A 25,471-nucleotide genomic window follows, 5' to 3' on the forward strand; every position below is an offset into this window, starting at 1 on the left:
ACCACCAGCACCTGTGCAATCACGACCACCGGCACCTGTGCAATCACCACCACCAGCACCTGTACAATCACCACCACCGGCACCTGTGCAATCACCACCAGCACCTGTGCAATCACCACCACCAGCACCTGTGCAATCACCACCACCGGCATCTGTGCAATCACCACCACCGGTACCTGTGCAATCACCACCAGCACCTGTGCAATCACCACCACCGGCACCTGTGCAAGCACCACCACCGGCACCTGTGCAATCACCACCACCGGCACCTGTGCAAGCACCACCACCGGCACCTGTGCAATCACCACCACCGGCACCTGTACAATCACCACCACCGGCACCTGTGCAATCACCACCACCGGCACCTGTGCAATCACCACCAGCACCTGTGCAATCACCACCACCGGCACCTGTGCAATCACCACCACCGGCACCTGTGCAATCACCACCACCGGCACCTGTGCAAGCACCACCACCGGCACCTGTGCAATCACCACCACCGGCACCTGTACAATCACCACCACCGGCACCTGTGCAATCACCACCACCGGCACCTGTGCAATCACCACCAGCACCTGTGCAATCACCACCACCGGCACCTGTGCAAGCACCACCACCGGCACCTGTGCAATCACCACCACCGGCACCTGTACAATCACCACCACCGGCACCTGTGCAATCACCACCACCGGCACCTGTGCAATCACCACCAGCACCTGTGCAATCACCACCACCGGCACCTGTGCAATCACCACCGGCACCTGTGCAATCACCACCACCGGCACCTGTGCAATCACCACCACCGGCACCTGTGCAATCACCACCAGCACCTGTGCAATCACCACCACCGACACCTGTGCAATCACCACCACCGGCACCTGTGCAATCACCACCAGCACCTGTGCAATCACCACCACCGGCACCTGTGCAATCACCACCACCGGCATCTGTGCAATCACCACCAGCACCTGTGCAATCACCACCACCGGCACCTGTGCAATCACCACCACCAGCACCTGTGCAATCACCACCAGCACCTGTGCAATCACCACCACCGGCACCTGTGCAATCACCACCAGCACCTGTGCAATCACCACCACCGGTACCTGTGCAATCACCACCAGCACCTGTGCAATCACCACCACCGGTACCTGTGCAATCACCACCAGCACCTGTGCAATCACCACCACCGGCATCTGTGCAATCACCACCAGCACCTGTGCAATCACCACCACCGGCACCTGTGCAATCACCACCACCGGCACCTGTGCAATCACCACCACCGGCATCTGTGCAATCACCACCAGCACCTGTGCAATCACCACCACCGGCACCTGTGCAATCACCACCACCGGCACCTGTGCAATCACCACCACCGGCATCTGTGCAATCACCACCAGCACCTGTGCAATCACCACCACCGGCACCTGTGCAATCACCACCACCGGCACCTGTGCAATCACCACTGGCACCTGTGCAATCACCACCACCGGCACCTGTGCAATCACCACCACCGGCATCTTTGCAATCACCACCAGCATCTGTGCAATCACCACCACCGGTACCTGTGCAATCACCACCACCGGCACCTGTGCAATCACCACCAGCACCTGTGCAATCACCACCACCGGCACCTGTGCAATCACCACCACCGGCACCTGTGCAATCACCACCACCAGCACCTGTGCAATCACCACCAGCACCTGTGCAATCACCACCACCGGTACCTGTGCAATCACCAACGGCACCTGTACAATCACCACCACCGGCACCTGTGCAATCACCACCACCAGTACCTGTGCAATCACCACCAGCATCTGTACAATCATCACCACCAGCACCTGTGCAATCACCACCACCGGTACCTGTGCAATCACCACCAGCACCTGTGCAATCACCACCAGCACCTGTGCAATCACCACCACCGGCACCTGTGCAATCACCACCACCGGCACCTGTGCAATCACCACCACCGGTACCTGTGCAATCACCACCAGCACCTGTGCAATCACCACCACCGGCACCTGTGCAATTACCACCACTGGTACCTGTGCAATCACCACCAGCACCTGTGCAATCACCACCACCGGTACCTGTGCAATCACCACCAGCACCTGTGCAATCACCACCACTGGCATCTGTGCAATTACCACCACCGGCATCTGTGCAATCACCACCACCGGCACCTGTGCAATCACCACCACCAGCACCTGTGCAATCACCACCACCAGCACCTGTGCAATCACCACCACCGGTACCTGTACAATCATTACCACCGGCACCTGTGCAATCACCACCACCGGCACCTGTGCAATCACCACCACCGGTACCTGTGCAATCACCACCTCCGGCACCTGTGCAATCACCACCACCGGCACCTGTGCAATCACCACCACCGGCACCTGTGCAATCACCACCAGCGGCACCTGTGAAATCACCACCCCCGGCACCTGTGCAATCACCACCACCGGCACCTGTGCAATCACCACCACCGGCACCTGTGCAATCACCACCAGCATCTGTGCAATCACCACCACCGGCACCTGTGCAATCACCACCACCGGTACCTGTGCAATCACCACCAGCATCTGTGCAATCACCACCACCGGCACCTGTGCAATCACCAGCACCGGTACCTGTGCAATCACCACCAGCACCTGTGCAATCACCACCACCGGCACCTGTGCAATTACCACCACTGGTACCTGTGCAATCACCACCAGCACCTGTGCAATCACCACCACCGGTACCTGTGCAATCACCACCAGCACCTGTGCAATCACCACCACTGGCATCTGTGCAATCACCACCAGCACCTGTGCAATCACCACCACCGGCACCTGTGCAATTACCACCACCGGCATCTGTGCAATCACCACCAGCACCTGTGCAATCACCACCAGCACCTGTGCAATCACCACCACCGGTACCTGTGCAATCACCACCAGCACCTGTGCAATCACCACCACCGACACCTGTGCAATCACCACCACCGGCACCTGTGCAATCACCACCACCGGTACCTGTGCAATCACCACCACCGGCACCTGTGCAATCACCACCACCGGTACCTGTGCAATCACCACCACCGGCACCTGTGCAATCACCACCACCGGTACCTGTGCAATCACCACCTCCGGTACCTGTGCAATCACCACCAGCACCTGTGCAATCACCACCACCAGCACCTGTACAATCACCACCACCGGCACCTGTGCAATCACCACCGGCACCTGTGCAATCACCACCACCGGTACCTGTGCAATCACCACCACCGGCACCTGTGCAATCACCACCACCGGCACCTGTACAATCACCACCACCGGCACCTGTGCAATCACCACCACCGGCACCTGTGCAATCACCACCAGCACCTGTGCAATCACGACCACCGGCAGCTGTGCAATCACCACCACCGGTACCTGTGCAATCACCACCACCAGCACCTGTGCAATCACCACCACCGGCACCTGTGCAATCACCACCACCCGCACCTGTGCAATCACCACCAGCGGCACCTGTGAAATCACCACCCCCGGCACCTGTGCAATCACCACCACCGGCACCTGTGCAATCACCACCACCGGCACCTGTGCAATCACCACCAGCATCTGTGCAATCACCACCACCGGCACCTGTGCAATCACCACCACCGGTACCTGTGCAATCACCACCAGCATCTGTGCAATCACCACCACCGGCACCTGTGCAATCACCACCACCGGCACCTGTGCAATCACCACCACCCGCACCTGTGCAATCACCACCAGCGGCACCTGTGAAATCACCACCCCCGGCACCTGTGCAATCACCACCACCGGCACCTGTGCAATCACCACCACCGGCACCTGTGCAATCACCACCAGCATCTGTGCAATCACCACCACCGGCACCTGTGCAATCACCACCACCGGTACCTGTGCAATCACCACCAGCATCTGTGCAATCACCACCACCGGCACCTGTGCAATCACCAGCACCGGTACCTGTGCAATCACCACCAGCACCTGTGCAATCACCACCACCGGCACCTGTGCAATTACCACCACTGGTACCTGTGCAATCACCACCAGCACCTGTGCAATCACCACCACCGGTACCTGTGCAATCACCACCAGCACCTGTGCAATCACCACCACTGGCATCTGTGCAATCACCACCAGCACCTGTGCAATCACCACCACCGGCACCTGTGCAATTACCACCACCGGCATCTGTGCAATCACCACCAGCACCTGTGCAATCACCACCAGCACCTGTGCAATCACCACCACCGGTACCTGTGCAATCACCACCAGCACCTGTGCAATCACCACCACCGGCACCTGTGCAATCACCACCACCGGCACCTGTGCAATCACCACCACCGGTACCTGTGCAATCACCACCACCGGCACCTGTGCAATCACCACCACCGGTACCTGTGCAATCACCACCACCGGCACCTGTGCAATCACCACCACCGGTACCTGTGCAATCACCACCTCCGGTACCTGTGCAATCACCACCAGCACCTGTGCAATCACCACCACCAGCACCTGTACAATCACCACCACCGGCACCTGTGCAATCACCACCAGCACCTGTGCAATCACGACCACCGGCACCTGTGCAATCACCACCACCGGTACCTGTGCAATCACCACCACCGGCACCTGTGCAATCACCACCGGCACCTGTGCAATCACCACCGGCATCTGTGCAATCACCACCAGCACCTGTGCAATCACCACCAGCACCTGTGCAATCACCACCACCGGCATCTGTGCAATCACCACCACCTGTACCTGTGCAATCACCACCAGCACCTGTGCAATCACCACCACCGGCACCTGTGCAAGCACCACCACCGGCACCTGTGCAATCACCACCACCGGCACCTGTGCAAGCACCACCACCGGCACCTGTGCAATCACCACCACCGGCACCTGTACAATCACCACCACCGGCACCTGTGCAATCACCACCACCGGCACCTGTGCAATCACCACCAGCACCTGTGCAATCACCACCACCGGCACCTGTGCAATCACCACCGGCACCTGTGCAATCACCACCACCGGCACCTGTGCAATCACCACCACCGGCACCTGTGCAATCACCACCAGCACCTGTGCAATCACCACCACCGGCACCTGTGCAATTACCACCACTGGTACCTGTGCAATCACCACCAGCACCTGTGCAATCACCACCACCGGTACCTGTGCAATCACCACCAGCACCTGTGCAATCACCACCACTGGCATCTGTGAAATCACCACCAGCACCTGTGCAATCACCACCACCGGCACCTGTGCAATTACCACCACCGGCACCTGTGCAATTAACACCACCGGCATCTGTGCAATCACCACCAGCACCTGTGCAATCACCACCAGCACCTGTGCAATCACCACCACCGGTACCTGTGCAATCACCACCAGCACCTGTGCAATCACCACCACCGGCACCTGTGCAATTACCACCACCGGCACCTGTGCAATCACCACCACCGGTACCTGTGCAATCACCACCACCGGCACCTGTGCAATCACCACCACCGGTACCTGTGCAATCACCACCACCGGCACCTGTGCAATCACCACCACCGGTACCTGTGCAATCACCACCTCCGGTACCTGTGCAATCACCACCAGCACCTGTGCAATCACCACCACCAGCACCTGTACAATCACCACCACCGGCACCTGTGCAATCACCACCAGCACCTGTGCAATCACTACCAGCACCTGTGCAATCACCACCACCAGCACCTGTACAATCACCACCACCGGCACCTGTGCAATCACCACCAGCACCTGTGCAATCACGACCACCGGCACCTGTGCAATCACCACCACCGGTACCTGTGCAATCACCACCACCGGCACCTGTGCAATCACCACCGGCACCTGTGCATTCACCACCGGCACCTGTGCAATCACCACCACCGGCACCTGTGCAATTACCACCACCGGCACCTGTGCAATCACCACCACCGGTACCTGTGCAATCACCACCACCGGCACCTGTGCAATCACCACCACCGGTACCTGTGCAATCACCACCACCGGCACCTGTGCAATCACCACCACCGGTACCTGTGCAATCACCACCTCCGGTACCTGTGCAATCACCACCAGCACCTGTGCAATCACCACCACCAGCACCTGTACAATCACCACCACCGGCACCTGTGCAATCACCACCAGCACCTGTGCAATCACTACCAGCACCTGTGCAATCACCACCACCAGCACCTGTACAATCACCACCACCGGCACCTGTGCAATCACCACCAGCACCTGTGCAATCACGACCACCGGCACCTGTGCAATCACCACCACCGGTACCTGTGCAATCACCACCACCGGCACCTGTGCAATCACCACCGGCACCTGTGCATTCACCACCGGCATCTGTGCAATCACCACCAGCACCTGTGCAATCACCACCAGCACCTGTGCAATCACGACCACCGGCACCTGTGCAATCACCACCACCGGTACCTGTACAATCACCACCACCGGCACCTGTGCAATCACCACCAGCACCTGTGCAATCACCACCACCAGCACCTGTGCAATCACCACCACCAGCACCTGTACAATCACCACCACCGGCACCTGTGCAATCACCACCAGCACCTGTGCAATCACGACCACCGGCACCTGTGCAATCACCACCACCGGTACCTGTGCAATCACCACCACCGGCACCTGTGCAATCACCACCGGCACCTGTGCATTCACCACCGGCATCTGTGCAATCACCACCAGCACCTGTGCAATCACCACCAGCACCTGTGCAATCACGACCACCGGCACCTGTGCAATCACCACCACCAGCACCTGTACAATCACCACCACCGGCACCTGTGCAATCACCACCAGCACCTGTGCAATCACCACCACCAGCACCTGTGCAATCACCACCACCGGCATCTGTGCAATCACCACCACCGGTACCTGTGCAATCACCACCAGCACCTGTGCAATCACCACCACCGGCACCTGTGCAAGCACCACCACCGGCACCTGTGCAATCACCACCACCGGCACCTGTGCAAGCACCACCACCGGCACCTGTGCAATCACCACCACCGGCACCTGTACAATCACCACCACCGGCACCTGTGCAATCACCACCACCGGCACCTGTGCAATCACCACCAGCACCTGTGCAATCACCACCACCGGCACCTGTGCAATCACCACCACCGGCACCTGTGCAAGCACCACCACCGGCACCTGTGCAATCACCACCACCGGCACCTGTACAATCACCACCACCGGCACCTGTGCAATCACCACCACCGGCACCTGTGCAATCACCACCAGCACCTGTGCAATCACCACCACCGGCACCTGTGCAAGCACCACCACCGGCACCTGTGCAATCACCACCACCGGCACCTGTACAATCACCACCACCGGCACCTGTGCAATCACCACCACCGGCACCTGTGCAATCACCACCAGCACCTGTGCAATCACCACCACCGGCACCTGTGCAATCACCACCGGCACCTGTGCAATCACCACCACCGGCACCTGTGCAATCACCACCACCGGCACCTGTGCAATCACCACCAGCACCTGTGCAATCACCACCACCGACACCTGTGCAATCACCACCACCGGCACCTGTGCAATCACCACCAGCACCTGTGCAATCACCACCACCGGCACCTGTGCAATCACCACCACCGGCATCTGTGCAATCACCACCAGCACCTGTGCAATCACCACCACCGGCACCTGTGCAATCACCACCACCAGCACCTGTGCAATCACCACCAGCACCTGTGCAATCACCACCACCGGCACCTGTGCAATCACCACCAGCACCTGTGCAATCACCACCACCGGTACCTGTGCAATCACCACCAGCACCTGTGCAATCACCACCACCGGCACCTGTGCAATCACCACCACCGGCACCTGTGCAATCACCACCAGCACCTGTGCAATCACCACCACCGGCACCTGTGCAATCACCACCACCGGCACCTGTGCAATCACCACCACCGGCATCTGTGCAATCACCACCAGCACCTGTGCAATCACCACCACCGGCACCTGTGCAATCACCACCACCGGCACCTGTGCAATCACCACCACCGGCATCTGTGCAATCACCACCAGCACCTGTGCAATCACCACCACCGGCACCTGTGCAATCACCACCACCGGCACCTGTGCAATCACCACTGGCACCTGTGCAATCACCACCACCGGCACCTGTGCAATCACCACCACCGGCATCTTTGCAATCACCACCAGCATCTGTGCAATCACCACCACCGGTACCTGTGCAATCACCACCACCGGCACCTGTGCAATCACCACCAGCACCTGTGCAATCACCACCACCGGCACCTGTGCAATCACCACCACCGGCACCTGTGCAATCACCACCACCAGCACCTGTGCAATCACCACCAGCACCTGTGCAATCACCACCACCGGTACCTGTGCAATCACCAACGGCACCTGTACAATCACCACCACCGGCACCTGTGCAATCACCACCACCAGTACCTGTGCAATCACCACCAGCATCTGTACAATCATCACCACCAGCACCTGTGCAATCACCACCACCGGTACCTGTGCAATCACCACCAGCACCTGTGCAATCACCACCAGCACCTGTGCAATCACCACCACCGGCACCTGTGCAATCACCACCACCGGCACCTGTGCAATCACCACCACCGGTACCTGTGCAATCACCACCAGCACCTGTGCAATCACCACCACCGGCACCTGTGCAATTACCACCACTGGTACCTGTGCAATCACCACCAGCACCTGTGCAATCACCACCACCGGTACCTGTGCAATCACCACCAGCACCTGTGCAATCACCACCACTGGCATCTGTGCAATTACCACCACCGGCATCTGTGCAATCACCACCACCGGCACCTGTGCAATCACCACCACCAGCACCTGTGCAATCACCACCACCAGCACCTGTGCAATCACCACCACCGGTACCTGTACAATCATTACCACCGGCACCTGTGCAATCACCACCACCGGCACCTGTGCAATCACCACCACCGGTACCTGTGCAATCACCACCTCCGGCACCTGTGCAATCACCACCACCGGCACCTGTGCAATCACCACCACCGGCACCTGTGCAATCACCACCAGCGGCACCTGTGAAATCACCACCCCCGGCACCTGTGCAATCACCACCACCGGCACCTGTGCAATCACCACCACCGGCACCTGTGCAATCACCACCAGCATCTGTGCAATCACCACCACCGGCACCTGTGCAATCACCACCACCGGTACCTGTGCAATCACCACCAGCATCTGTGCAATCACCACCACCGGCACCTGTGCAATCACCAGCACCGGTACCTGTGCAATCACCACCAGCACCTGTGCAATCACCACCACCGGCACCTGTGCAATTACCACCACTGGTACCTGTGCAATCACCACCAGCACCTGTGCAATCACCACCACCGGTACCTGTGCAATCACCACCAGCACCTGTGCAATCACCACCACTGGCATCTGTGCAATCACCACCAGCACCTGTGCAATCACCACCACCGGCACCTGTGCAATTACCACCACCGGCATCTGTGCAATCACCACCAGCACCTGTGCAATCACCACCAGCACCTGTGCAATCACCACCACCAGCACCTGTGCAATCACCACCACCGGCACCTGTGCAATTACCACCACCGGCATCTGTGCAATCACCACCAGCACCTGTGCAATCACCACCAGCACCTGTGCAATCACCACCACCGGCACCTGTGCAATCACCACCACCGGCACCTGTGCAATCACCACCACCGGTACCTGTGCAATCACCACCACCGGCACCTGTGCAATCACCACCACCGGTACCTGTGCAATCACCACCACCGGCACCTGTGCAATCACCACCACCGGTACCTGTGCAATCACCACCTCCGGTACCTGTGCAATCACCACCAGCACCTGTGCAATCACCACCACCAGCACCTGTACAATCACCACCACCGGCACCTGTGCAATCACCACCGGCACCTGTGCAATCACCACCACCGGTACCTGTGCAATCACCACCACCGGCACCTGTGCAATCACCACCGGCACCTGTGCAATCACCACCGGCATCTGTGCAATCACCACCAGCACCTGTGCAATCACCACCAGCACCTGTGCAATCACGACCACCGGCAGCTGTGCAATCACCACCACCGGTACCTGTGCAATCACCACCACCAGCACCTGTACAATCACCACCACCGGCACCTGTGCAATCACCACCAGCACCTGTGCAATCACCACCACCAGCACCTGTGCAATCACCACCACCGGCATCTGTGCAATCACCACCACCGGTACCTGTGCAATCACCACCAGCACCTGTGCAATCACCAACACCGGCACCTGTGCAAGCACCACCACCGGCACCTGTGCAATCACCACCACCGGCACCTGTGCAAGCACCACCACCGGCACCTGTGCAATCACCACCACCGGCACCTGTACAATCACCACCACCGGCACCTGTGCAATCACCACCACCGGCACCTGTGCAATCACCACCAGCACCTGTGCAATCACCACCACCGGCACCTGTGCAATCACCACCGGCACCTGTGCAATCACCACCACCGGCACCTGTGCAATCACCACCACCGGCACCTGTGCAATCACCACCAGCACCTGTGCAATCACCACCACCGACACCTGTGCAATCACCACCACCGGCACCTGTGCAATCACCACCAGCACCTGTGCAATCACCACCACCGGCACCTGTACAATCACCACCACCGGCACCTGTGCAATCACCACCACCGGCACCTGTGCAATCACCACCAGCACCTGTGCAATCACCACCACCGGCACCTGTGCAAGCACCACCACCGGCACCTGTGCAATCACCACCACCGGCACCTGTACAATCACCACCACCGGCACCTGTGCAATCACCACCACCGGCACCTGTGCAATCACCACCAGCACCTGTGCAATCACCACCACCGGCACCTGTGCAATCACCACCGGCACCTGTGCAATCACCACCACCGGCACCTGTGCAATCACCACCACCGGCACCTGTGCAATCACCACCAGCACCTGTGCAATCACCACCACCGACACCTGTGCAATCACCACCACCGGCACCTGTGCAATCACCACCAGCACCTGTGCAATCACCACCACCGGCACCTGTGCAATCACCACCACCGGCATCTGTGCAATCACCACCAGCACCTGTGCAATCACCACCACCGGCACCTGTGCAATCACCACCACCAGCACCTGTGCAATCACCACCAGCACCTGTGCAATCACCACCACCGGCACCTGTGCAATCACCACCAGCACCTGTGCAATCACCACCACCGGTACCTGTGCAATCACCACCAGCACCTGTGCAATCACCACCACCGGCACCTGTGCAATCACCACCACCGGCACCTGTGCAATCACCACCAGCACCTGTGCAATCACCACCACCGGCACCTGTGCAATCACCACCACCGGCACCTGTGCAATCACCACCACCGGCATCTGTGCAATCACCACCAGCACCTGTGCAATCACCACCACCGGCACCTGTGCAATCACCACCACCGGCACCTGTGCAATCACCACCACCGGCATCTGTGCAATCACCACCAGCACCTGTGCAATCACCACCACCGGCACCTGTGCAATCACCACCACCGGCACCTGTGCAATCACCACTGGCACCTGTGCAATCACCACCACCGGCACCTGTGCAATCACCACCACCGGCATCTTTGCAATCACCACCAGCATCTGTGCAATCACCACCACCGGTACCTGTGCAATCACCACCACCGGCACCTGTGCAATCACCACCAGCACCTGTGCAATCACCACCACCGGCACCTGTGCAATCACCACCACCGGCACCTGTGCAATCACCACCACCAGCACCTGTGCAATCACCACCAGCACCTGTGCAATCACCACCACCGGTACCTGTGCAATCACCAACGGCACCTGTACAATCACCACCACCGGCACCTGTGCAATCACCACCACCAGTACCTGTGCAATCACCACCAGCATCTGTACAATCATCACCACCAGCACCTGTGCAATCACCACCACCGGTACCTGTGCAATCACCACCAGCACCTGTGCAATCACCACCAGCACCTGTGCAATCACCACCACCGGCACCTGTGCAATCACCACCACCGGCACCTGTGCAATCACCACCACCGGTACCTGTGCAATCACCACCAGCACCTGTGCAATCACCACCACCGGCACCTGTGCAATTACCACCACTGGTACCTGTGCAATCACCACCAGCACCTGTGCAATCACCACCACCGGTACCTGTGCAATCACCACCAGCACCTGTGCAATCACCACCACTGGCATCTGTGCAATTACCACCACCGGCATCTGTGCAATCACCACCACCGGCACCTGTGCAATCACCACCACCAGCACCTGTGCAATCACCACCACCAGCACCTGTGCAATCACCACCACCGGTACCTGTACAATCATTACCACCGGCACCTGTGCAATCACCACCACCGGCACCTGTGCAATCACCACCACCGGTACCTGTGCAATCACCACCTCCGGCACCTGTGCAATCACCACCACCGGCACCTGTGCAATCACCACCACCGGCACCTGTGCAATCACCACCAGCGGCACCTGTGAAATCACCACCCCCGGCACCTGTGCAATCACCACCACCGGCACCTGTGCAATCACCACCACCGGCACCTGTGCAATCACCACCAGCATCTGTGCAATCACCACCACCGGCACCTGTGCAATCACCACCACCGGTACCTGTGCAATCACCACCAGCATCTGTGCAATCACCACCACCGGCACCTGTGCAATCACCAGCACCGGTACCTGTGCAATCACCACCAGCACCTGTGCAATCACCACCACCGGCACCTGTGCAATTACCACCACTGGTACCTGTGCAATCACCACCAGCACCTGTGCAATCACCACCACCGGTACCTGTGCAATCACCACCAGCACCTGTGCAATCACCACCACTGGCATCTGTGCAATCACCACCAGCACCTGTGCAATCACCACCACCGGCACCTGTGCAATTACCACCACCGGCATCTGTGCAATCACCACCAGCACCTGTGCAATCACCACCAGCACCTGTGCAATCACCACCACCGGTACCTGTGCAATCACCACCAGCACCTGTGCAATCACCACCACCGGCACCTGTGCAATCACCACCACCGGCACCTGTGCAATCACCACCACCGGTACCTGTGCAATCACCACCACCGGCACCTGTGCAATCACCACCACCGGTACCTGTGCAATCACCACCACCGGCACCTGTGCAATCACCACCACCGGTACCTGTGCAATCACCACCTCCGGTACCTGTGCAATCACCACCAGCACCTGTGCAATCACCACCACCAGCACCTGTACAATCACCACCACCGGCACCTGTGCAATCACCACCGGCACCTGTGCAATCACCACCACCGGTACCTGTGCAATCACCACCACCGGCACCTGTGCAATCACCACCGGCACCTGTGCAATCACCACCGGCATCTGTGCAATCACCACCAGCACCTGTGCAATCACCACCAGCACCTGTGCAATCACGACCACCGGCAGCTGTGCAATCACCACCACCGGTACCTGTGCAATCACCACCACCAGCACCTGTACAATCACCACCACCGGCACCTGTGCAATCACCACCAGCACCTGTGCAATCACCACCACCAGCACCTGTGCAATCACCACCACCGGCATCTGTGCAATCACCACCACCGGTACCTGTGCAATCACCACCAGCACCTGTGCAATCACCACCACCGGCACCTGTGCAAGCACCACCACCGGCACCTGTGCAATCACCACCACCGGCACCTGTGCAAGCACCACCACCGGCACCTGTGCAATCACCACCACCGGCACCTGTACAATCACCACCACCGGCACCTGTGCAATCACCACCACCGGCACCTGTGCAATCACCACCAGCACCTGTGCAATCACCACCACCGGCACCTGTGCAATCACCACCGGCACCTGTGCAATCACCACCACCGGCACCTGTGCAATCACCACCACCGGCACCTGTGCAATCACCACCAGCACCTGTGCAATCACCACCACCGACACCTGTGCAATCACCACCACCGGCACCTGTGCAATCACCACCAGCACCTGTGCAATCACCACCACCGGCACCTGTGCAATCACCACCACCGGCATCTGTGCAATCACCACCAGCACCTGTGCAATCACCACCACCGGCACCTGTGCAATCACCACCACCAGCACCTGTGCAATCACCACCAGCACCTGTGCAATCACCACCACCGGCACCTGTGCAATCACCACCAGCACCTGTGCAATCACCACCACCGGTACCTGTGCAATCACCACCAGCACCTGTGCAATCACCACCACCGGCACCTGTGCAATCACCACCACCGGCATCTGTGCAATCACCACCAGCACCTGTGCAATCACCACCGGCACCTGTGCAATCACCACCACCGGCATCTGTGCAATCACCACCACCGGCACCTGTGCAATCACCACCACCGGCATCTGTGCAATCACCACCAGCACCTGTGCAATCACCACCACCGGCACCTGTGCAATCACCACCACCGGCACCTGTGCAATCACCACCACCGGCATCTGTGCAATCACCACCAGCACCTGTGCAATCACCACCACCGGCACCTGTGCAATCACCACCACCGGCACCTGTGCAATCACCACCACCGGCATCTGTGCAATCACCACCAGCACCTGTGCAATCACCACCACCGGCACCTGTGCAATCACCACCACCGGCACCTGTGCAATCACCACTGGCACCTGTGCAATCACCACCACCGGCACCTGTGCAATCACCACCACCGGCATCTTTGCAATCACCACCAGCATCTGTGCAATCACCACCACCGGTACCTGTGCAATCACCACCACCGGCACCTGTGCAATCACCACCAGCACCTGTGCAATCACCACCACCGGCACCTGTGCAATCACCACCACCGGCACCTGTGCAATCACCACCACCAGCACCTGTGCAATCACCACCAGCACCTGTGCAATCACCACCACCGGTACCTGTGCAATCACCACCAGCATCTGTACAATCACCACCACCAACACCTGTACAATCATCACCACCAGCACCTGTACAATCACCACCACCGGCACCTGTGCAATCACCACCACCGGTACCTGTGCAATCACCACCAGCACCTGTGCAATCACCACCAGCACCTGTGCAATCAACACCACCGGCACCTGTGCAATCACCACCACCGGCATCTGTGCAATCACCACCGGCACCTGTACAATCACCACCACCAGCACCTGTACAATCACCACCACCGGTACCTGTACAATCACCACCACCGGTACCTGTGCAATCACCACCACCGGTACCTGTACAATCACCACCACCGGCACCTGTGCAATCACCACCACCGGCACCTGTGCAATCATCACCACCGGCACCTGTGCAATCATCACCACCGGCACCTGTGCAATCACCACCAGCACCTGTGCAATCACCACCACCGGCACCTGTGCAATCACCACCACCGGTACCTGTACAATCACCACCACCGGTACCTGTGCAATCACCACCACCGGTACCTGTACAATCACCACCACCGGCACCTGTGCAATCACCACCTCCGGCATCTGTGCAATCACCACCACCGGTACCTGTACAATCATCACCACCGGCACCTGTGCAATCACCACCACCGGCACCTGTGCAATCACCACCAGCACCTGTGCAATCACCACCACCAGCACCTGTGCAATCACCACCACCGGCATCTGTGCAATCACCACCACCGGTACCTGTGCAATCACCACCAGCACCTGTGCAATCACCACCACCGGCACCTGTGCAATTACCACCACCGGCATCTGTGCAATCACCACCACCGGCACCTGTGCAATCACCACCACCGGTACCTGTGCAATCACCACCAGCACCTGTGCAATCACCACCACCGGCACCTGTGCAATCACCACCACCGGCACCTGTGCAATCACCACCAGCACCTGTGCAATCACCACCAGCAGCTGTGCAATCACCACCACCGGCACCTGTGCAAGCACCACCACCGGCACCTGTGCAATCACCACCACCGGCACCTGTGCAATCACCACCACCGGCACCTGTGCAAGCACCACCACCGGCACCTGTGCAATCACCACCACCGGCACCTGTGCAATCACCACCACCGGCACCTGTGCAAGCACCACCACCGGCACCTGTGCAATCACCACCACCGGTACCTGTACAATCATCACCACCGGCACCTGTGCAATCACCACCACCGGCATCTGTGCAATCACCACCAGCACCTGTGCAATCACCACCACCGGCACCTGTGCAATCACCACCACCAGCACCTGTGCAATCACCACCAGCACCTGTGCAATCACCACCACCGGCACCTGTGCAATCACCACCAGCACCTGTGCAATCACCACCACCGGTACCTGTGCAATCACCACCAGCACCTGTGCAATCACCACCACCGGCACCTGTGCAATCACCACCACCGGCATCTGTGCAATCACCACCAGCACCTGTGCAATCACCACCACCGGCACCTGTGCAATCACCACCACCGGCACCTGTGCAATCACCACCACCGGCATCTGTGCAATCACCACCAGCACCTGTGCAATCACCACCACCGGCACCTGTGCAATCACCACCACCGGCACCTGTGCAATCACCACCACCGGCATCTGTGCAATCACCACCAGCACCTGTGCAATCACCACCACCGGCACCTGTGCAATCACCACCACCGGCACCTGTGCAATCACCACTGGCACCTGTGCAATCACCACCACCGGCACCTGTGCAATCACCACCACCGGCATCTTTGCAATCACCACCAGCATCTGTGCAATCACCACCACCGGTACCTGTGCAATCACCACCACCGGCACCTGTGCAATCACCACCAGCACCTGTGCAATCACCACCACCGGCACCTGTGCAATCACCACCACCGGCACCTGTGCAATCACCACCACCAGCACCTGTGCAATCACCACCAGCACCTGTGCAATCACCACCACCGGTACCTGTGCAATCACCAACGGCACCTGTACAATCACCACCACCGGCACCTGTGCAATCACCACCACCAGTACCTGTGCAATCACCACCAGCATCTGTACAATCATCACCACCAGCACCTGTGCAATCACCACCACCGGTACCTGTGCAATCACCACCAGCACCTGTGCAATCACCACCAGCACCTGTGCAATCACCACCACCGGCACCTGTGCAATCACCACCACCGGCACCTGTGCAATCACCACCACCGGTACCTGTGCAATCACCACCAGCACCTGTGCAATCACCACCACCGGCACCTGTGCAATTACCACCACTGGTACCTGTGCAATCACCACCAGCACCTGTGCAATCACCACCACCGGTACCTGTGCAATCACCACCAGCACCTGTGCAATCACCACCACTGGCATCTGTGCAATTACCACCACCGGCATCTGTGCAATCACCACCACCGGCACCTGTGCAATCACCACCACCAGCACCTGTGCAATCACCACCACCAGCACCTGTGCAATCACCACCACCGGTACCTGTACAATCATTACCACCGGCACCTGTGCAATCACCACCACCGGCACCTGTGCAATCACCACCACCGGTACCTGTGCAATCACCACCTCCGGCACCTGTGCAATCACCACCACCGGCACCTGTGCAATCACCACCACCGGCACCTGTGCAATCACCACCAGCGGCACCTGTGAAATCACCACCCCCGGCACCTGTGCAATCACCACCACCGGCACCTGTGCAATCACCACCACCGGCACCTGTGCAATCACCACCAGCATCTGTGCAATCACCACCACCGGCACCTGTGCAATCACCACCACCGGTACCTGTGCAATCACCACCAGCATCTGTGCAATCACCACCACCGGCACCTGTGCAATCACCAGCACCGGTACCTGTGCAATCACCACCAGCACCTGTGCAATCACCACCACCGGCACCTGTGCAATTACCACCACTGGTACCTGTGCAATCACCACCAGCACCTGTGCAATCACCACCACCGGTACCTGTGCAATCACCACCAGCACCTGTGCAATCACCACCACTGGCATCTGTGCAATCACCACCAGCACCTGTGCAATCACCACCACCGGCACCTGTGCAATTACCACCACCGGCATCTGTGCAATCACCACCAGCACCTGTGCAATCACCACCAGCACCTGTGCAATCACCACCACCGGTACCTGTGCAATCACCACCAGCACCTGTGCAATCACCACCACCGACACCTGTGCAATCACCACCACCGGCACCTGTGCAATCACCACCACCGGTACCTGTGCAATCACCACCACCGGCACCTGTGCAATCACCACCACCGGTACCTGTGCAATCACCACCACCGGCACCTGTGCAATCACCACCACCGGTACCTGTGCAATCACCACCTCCGGTACCTGTGCAATCACCACCAGCACCTGTGCAATCACCACCACCAGCACCTGTACAATCACCACCACCGGCACCTGTGCAATCACCACCGGCACCTGTGCAATCACCACCACCGGTACCTGTGCAATCACCACCACCGGCACCTGTGCAATCACCACCACCGGCACCTGTACAATCACCACCACCGGCACCTGTGCAATCACCACCACCGGCACCTGTGCAATCACCACCAGCACCTGTGCAATCACGACCACCGGCAGCTGTGCAATCACCACCACCGGTACCTGTGCAATCACCACCACCAGCACCTGTGCAATCACCACCACCGGCACCTGTGCAATCACCACCACCCGCACCTGTGCAATCACCACCAGCGGCACCTGTGAAATCACCACCCCCGGCACCTGTGCAATCACCACCACCGGCACCTGTGCAATCACCACCACCGGCACCTGTGCAATCACCACCAGCATCTGTGCAATCACCACCACCGGCACCTGTGCAATCACCACCACCGGTACCTGTGCAATCACCACCAGCATCTGTGCAATCACCACCACCGGCACCTGTGCAATCACCACCACCGGCACCTGTGCAATCACCACCACCCGCACCTGTGCAATCACCACCAGCGGCACCTGTGAAATCACCACCCCCGGCACCTGTGCAATCACCACCACCGGCACCTGTGCAATCACCACCACCGGCACCTGTGCAATCACCACCAGCATCTGTGCAATCACCACCACCGGCACCTGTGCAATCACCACCACCGGTACCTGTGCAATCACCACCAGCATCTGTGCAATCACCACCACCGGCACCTGTGCAATCACCAGCACCGGTACCTGTGCAATCACCACCAGCACCTGTGCAATCACCACCACCGGCACCTGTGCAATTACCACCACTGGTACCTGTGCAATCACCACCAGCACCTGTGCAATCACCACCACCGGTACCTGTGCAATCACCACCAGCACCTGTGCAATCACCACCACTGGCATCTGTGCAATCACCACCAGCACCTGTGCAATCACACCACCACCGGCACCTGTGCAATTACCACCACCGGCATCTGTGCAATCACCACCAGCACCTGTGCAATCACCACCAGCACCTGTGCAATCACCACCACCGGTACCTGTGCAATCACCACCAGCACCTGTGCAATCACCCCCGCACCTTGCAATCACCACCACCGGCACCTGTGCAATCACCACCACCGGCACCTGTGCAATCACCACCACCGGTACCTGTGCAATCACCACCACCGGCACCTGTGCAATCACCACCACCGGTACCTGTGCAATCACCACCACGGCACCTGTGCAATCACCACCACCGGTACCTGTGCAATCACCACCTCCGGTACCTGTGCAATCACCACCAGCACCTGTGCAATCACCACCACCAGCACCTGTACAATCACCACCACCGGCACCTGTGCAATCACCACCAGCACCTGTGCAATCACGACCACCGGCACCTGTGCAATCACCACCACCGGTACCTGTGCAATCACCACCACCGGCACCTGTGCAATCACCACCGGCACCTGTGCAATCACCACCGGCATCTGTGCAATCACCACCAGCACCTGTGCAATCACCACCAGCACCTGTGCAATCACCACCACGGCATCTGTGCAATCACCACCACCTGTACCTGTGCAATCACCACCAGCACCTGTGCAATCACCACCACCGGCACCTGTGCAAGCACCACCACCGGCACCTGTGCAATCACCACCACCGGCACCTGTGCAAGCACCACCACCGGCACCTGTGCAATCACCACCACCGGCACCTGTACAATCACCACCCCACCACCGGCACCTGTGCAATCACCACCAGCACCTGTGCAATCACCACCACCGGCACCTGTGCAATCACCACCGGCACCTGTGCAATCACCACCACCGGCACCTGTGCAATCACCACCACCGGCACCTGTGCAATCACCACCAGCACCTGTGCAATCACCACCACCGGCACCTGTGCAATTACCACCACTGGTACCTGTGCAATCACCACCAGCACCTGTGCAATCACCACCACCGGTACCTGTGCAATCACCACCAGCACCTGTGCAATCACCACCACTGGCATCTGTGAAATCACCACCAGCACCTGTGCAATCACCACCACCGGCACCTGTGCAATTACCACCACCGGCACCTGTGCAATTAACACCACCGGCATCTGTGCAATCACCACCAGCACCTGTGCAATCACCACCAGCACCTGTGCAATCACCACCACCGGTACCTGTGCAATCACCACCAGCACCTGTGCAATCACCACCACCGGCACCTGTGCAATTACCACCACCGGCACCTGTGCAATCACCACCACCGGTACCTGTGCAATCACCACCACCGGCACCTGTGCAATCACCACCACCGGTACCTGTGCAATCACCACCACCGGCACCTGTGCAATCACCACCACCGGTACCTGTGCAATCACCACCTCCGGTACCTGTGCAATCACCACCAGCACCTGTGCAATCACCACCACCAGCACCTGTACAATCACCACCACCGGCACCTGTGCAATCACCACCAGCACCTGTGCAATCACTACCAGCACCTGTGCAATCACCACCACCAGCACCTGTACAATCACCACCACCGGCACCTGTGCAATCACCACCAGCACCTGTGCAATCACGACCACCGGCACCTGTGCAATCACCACCACCGGTACCTGTGCAATCACCACCACCGGCACCTGTGCAATCACCACCGGCACCTGTGCATTCACCACCGGCACCTGTGCAATCACCACCACCGGCACCTGTGCAATTACCACCACCGGCACCTGTGCAATCACCACCACCGGTACCTGTGCAATCACCACCACCGGCACCTGTGCAATCACCACCACCGGTACCTGTGCAATCACCACCACCGGCACCTGTGCAATCACCACCACCGGTACCTGTGCAATCACCACCTCCGGTACCTGTGCAATCACCACCAGCACCTGTGCAATCACCACCACCAGCACCTGTACAATCACCACCACCGGCACCTGTGCAATCACCACCAGCACCTGTGCAATCACTACCAGCACCTGTGCAATCACCACCACCAGCACCTGTACAATCACCACCACCGGCACCTGTGCAATCACCACCAGCACCTGTGCAATCACGACCACCGGCACCTGTGCAATCACCACCACCGGTACCTGTGCAATCACCACCACCGGCACCTGTGCAATCACCACCGGCACCTGTGCATTCACCACCGGCATCTGTGCAATCACCACCAGCACCTGTGCAATCACCACCAGCACCTGTGCAATCACGACCACCGGCACCTGTGCAATCACCACCACCGGCACCTGTGCAATCACCACCAGCACCTGTGCAATCACCACCACCAGCACCTGTGCAATCACCACCACCAGCACCTGTACAATCACCACCACCGGCACCTGTGCAATCACCACCAGCACCTGTGCAATCACGACCACCGGCACCTGTGCAATCACCACCACCGGTACCTGTGCAATCACCACCACCGGCACCTGTGCAATCACCACCGGCACCTGTGCATTCACCACCGGCATCTGTGCAATCACCACCAGCACCTGTGCAATCACCACCAGCACCTGTGCAATCACGACCACCGGCACCTGTGCAATCACCACCACCAGCACCTGTACAATCACCACCACCGGCACCTGTGCAATCACCACCAGCACCTGTGCAATCACCACCACCAGCACCTGTGCAATCACCACCACCGGCATCTGTGCAATCACCACCACCGGTACCTGTGCAATCACCACCAGCACCTGTGCAATCACCACCACCGGCACCTGTGCAAGCACCACCACCGGCACCTGTGCAATCACCACCACCGGCACCTGTGCAAGCACCACCACCGGCACCTGTGCAATCACCACCACCGGCACCTGTACAATCACCACCACCGGCACCTGTGCAATCACCACCACCGGCACCTGTGCAATCACCACCAGCACCTGTGCAATCACCACCACCGGCACCTGTGCAATCACCACCACCGGCACCTGTGCAAGCACCACCACCGGCACCTGTGCAATCACCACCACCGGCACCTGTACAATCACCACCACCGGCACCTGTGCAATCACCACCACCGGCACCTGTGCAATCACCACCAGCACCTGTGCAATCACCACCACCGGCACCTGTGCAAGCACCACCACCGGCACCTGTGCAATCACCACCACCGGCACCTGTACAATCACCACCACCGGCACCTGTGCAATCACCACCACCGGCACCTGTGCAATCACCACCAGCACCTGTGCAATCACCACCACCGGCACCTGTGCAATCACCACCGGCACCTGTGCAATCACCACCACCGGCACCTGTGCAATCACCACCACCGGCACCTGTGCAATCACCACCAGCACCTGTGCAATCACCACCACCGACACCTGTGCAATCACCACCACCGGCACCTGTGCAATCACCACCAGCACCTGTGCAATCACCACCACCGGCACCTGTGCAATCACCACCACCGGCATCTGTGCAATCACCACCAGCACCTGTGCAATCACCACCACCGGCACCTGTGCAATCACCACCACCAGCACCTGTGCAATCACCACCAGCACCTGTGCAATCACCACCACCGGCACCTGTGCAATCACCACCAGCACCTGTGCAATCACCACCACCGGTACCTGTGCAATCACCACCAGCACCTGTGCAATCACCACCACCGGCACCTGTGCAATCACCACCACCGGCACCTGTGCAATCACCACCAGCACCTGTGCAATCACCACCACCGGCACCTGTGCAATCACCACCACCGGCACCTGTGCAATCACCACCACCGGCATCTGTGCAATCACCACCAGCACCTGTGCAATCACCACCACCGGCACCTGTGCAATCACCACCACCGGCACCTGTGCAATCACCACCACCGGCATCTGTGCAATCACCACCAGCACCTGTGCAATCACCACCACCGGCACCTGTGCAATCACCACCACCGGCACCTGTGCAATCACCACTGGCACCTGTGCAATCACCACCACCGGCACCTGTGCAATCACCACCACCGGCATCTTTGCAATCACCACCAGCATCTGTGCAATCACCACCACCGGTACCTGTGCAATCACCACCACCGGCACCTGTGCAATCACCACCAGCACCTGTGCAATCACCACCACCGGCACCTGTGCAATCACCACCACCGGCACCTGTGCAATCACCACCACCAGCACCTGTGCAATCACCACCAGCACCTGTGCAATCACCACCACCGGTACCTGTGCAATCACCAACGGCACCTGTACAATCACCACCACCGGCACCTGTGCAATCACCACCACCAGTACCTGTGCAATCACCACCAGCATCTGTACAATCATCACCACCAGCACCTGTGCAATCACCACCACCGGTACCTGTGCAATCACCACCAGCACCTGTGCAATCACCACCAGCACCTGTGCAATCACCACCACCGGCACCTGTGCAATCACCACCACCGGCACCTGTGCAATCACCACCACCGGTACCTGTGCAATCACCACCAGCACCTGTGCAATCACCACCACCGGCACCTGTGCAATTACCACCACTGGTACCTGTGCAATCACCACCAGCACCTGTGCAATCACCACCACCGGTACCTGTGCAATCACCACCAGCACCTGTGCAATCACCACCACTGGCATCTGTGCAATTACCACCACCGGCATCTGTGCAATCACCACCACCGGCACCTGTGCAATCACCACCACCAGCACCTGTGCAATCACCACCACCAGCACCTGTGCAATCACCACCACCGGTACCTGTACAATCATTACCACCGGCACCTGTGCAATCACCACCACCGGCACCTGTGCAATCACCACCACCGGTACCTGTGCAATCACCACCTCCGGCACCTGTGCAATCACCACCACCGGCACCTGTGCAATCACCACCACCGGCACCTGTGCAATCACCACCAGCGGCACCTGTGAAATCACCACCCCCGGCACCTGTGCAATCACCACCACCGGCACCTGTGCAATCACCACCACCGGCACCTGTGCAATCACCACCAGCATCTGTGCAATCACCACCACCGGCACCTGTGCAATCACCACCACCGGTACCTGTGCAATCACCACCAGCATCTGTGCAATCACCACCACCGGCACCTGTGCAATCACCAGCACCGGTACCTGTGCAATCACCACCAGCACCTGTGCAATCACCACCACCGGCACCTGTGCAATTACCACCACTGGTACCTGTGCAATCACCACCAGCACCTGTGCAATCACCACCACCGGTACCTGTGCAATCACCACCAGCACCTGTGCAATCACCACCACTGGCATCTGTGCAATCACCACCAGCACCTGTGCAATCACCACCACCGGCACCTGTGCAATTACCACCACCGGCATCTGTGCAATCACCACCAGCACCTGTGCAATCACCACCAGCACCTGTGCAATCACCACCACCAGCACCTGTGCAATCACCACCACCGGCACCTGTGCAATTACCACCACCGGCATCTGTGCAATCACCACCAGCACCTGTGCAATCACCACCAGCACCTGTGCAATCACCACCACCGGCACCTGTGCAATCACCACCACCGGCACCTGTGCAATCACCACCACCGGTACCTGTGCAATCACCACCACCGGCACCTGTGCAATCACCACCACCGGTACCTGTGCAATCACCACCACCGGCACCTGTGCAATCACCACCACCGGTACCTGTGCAATCACCACCTCCGGTACCTGTGCAATCACCACCAGCACCTGTGCAATCACCACCACCAGCACCTGTACAATCACCACCACCGGCACCTGTGCAATCACCACCGGCACCTGTGCAATCACCACCACCGGTACCTGTGCAATCACCACCACCGGCACCTGTGCAATCACCACCGGCACCTGTGCAATCA

Source organism: Hemitrygon akajei, chromosome 25 (genome assembly GCF_048418815.1).
Source record: "Hemitrygon akajei chromosome 25, sHemAka1.3, whole genome shotgun sequence".
NCBI classification, from domain to species: Eukaryota; Metazoa; Chordata; class Chondrichthyes; order Myliobatiformes; family Dasyatidae; genus Hemitrygon; species Hemitrygon akajei.